General features: G+C 41.4%; 1 protein-coding gene across 1 annotated transcript in view; it reads left to right on the top strand.

Annotated features, from left to right (window-relative positions):
• Positions 1-1,060, top strand: part of LOC106873014 (aladin) — a 28,484-nt gene that overhangs the window by 9,597 nt on the left and 17,827 nt on the right. The window lies entirely within an intron of this gene.

The following is a 1,060-nucleotide window of genomic DNA, read 5'->3' as shown; positions in this document are numbered from 1 at the left end:
ATATATATATATATATATATATATATATATATACATGCATACACATACATATATATATAGGTGTAGGTGTGGCTGTGTGGTAAGTAGCTTGCTCCCTAACCACATGGTTCCTGGTTCAGTTCCACTGCATGGCACCTTGGGCAAGTGTCTTCTACTATAACGGGCCTACCAAAGCCTTGTGAGTGGATTTAGTTGACGGAAACTGAAAGAAGCCCATCGTGTATATATATGTGTGTGGGGGACAAACACAGACACAAAGTTTCTCCCCCCACCATAGCTTGACAACCGATGTTGGTATGTCTTTACGTTCTGAGTTCAAATTCTGCCGAGGTCAACTTTGCCTTTCATCCTTTCGTGGTCGATAAATTAAGTACCAGTTGCATACTGGAGTTGATCTAAATCGACTGGCACCCCTCCCCCCAAATTTCAGGCCTTGTGCCCAGAGTAGAAAAGAATATAGAATATTTATGTACCAGCATCCAAGAGTATTTTTAAGATGTAAATTGGTATACTCAGTAACATTACACCGCTATATGTAGCGGCTATTCAATCGATGAGTTCGTGGATAATTAAGGGCTTAAATAGGTGCTGATGAAGGGGCAAAAGCTTCTGAAATATGGCATATATGTCCATTACTCACTCTTACATCTGTGATCTCATTGTTTGTTTACATCTGATCGTTGCCAATACTGTGTGACTGGCCCTCGTGCCGGTGGCACGTAAAAGCACCCACTACACTCTCGGAGTGGTTGGCGTTAGGAAGAGCATCCAGCTGTGGAAACTCTGCCAGATCAGATTGGAGCTTGGTGTAGCCATCTGGTTTCACCTGTCCTCAGTCAAATCGTCCAACCCATGCCAGCATGGAAAACGGACGTTAAACGACGATGATGATGATGATGTCTCGGATACGAAACGTTGCAACAAAAATCAGTGCTGGCTAGAATTTCTATCAAAAATCTTTAGAGATAACCTTAACAAGTGATTTAATAGCACTGCTAACACAGTAGAACATGGTATTGACTTATAAAAATGTTTAATATACATTAGAGTAGGTTGTGGT

This window comes from Octopus bimaculoides, chromosome 25 (assembly GCF_001194135.2).
Source record: "Octopus bimaculoides isolate UCB-OBI-ISO-001 chromosome 25, ASM119413v2, whole genome shotgun sequence".
Taxonomy (NCBI): domain Eukaryota; kingdom Metazoa; phylum Mollusca; class Cephalopoda; order Octopoda; family Octopodidae; genus Octopus; species Octopus bimaculoides.
Note: the sequence above shows the minus strand (reverse complement) of the source record. Positions and strands in the feature narration are given on the sequence as shown.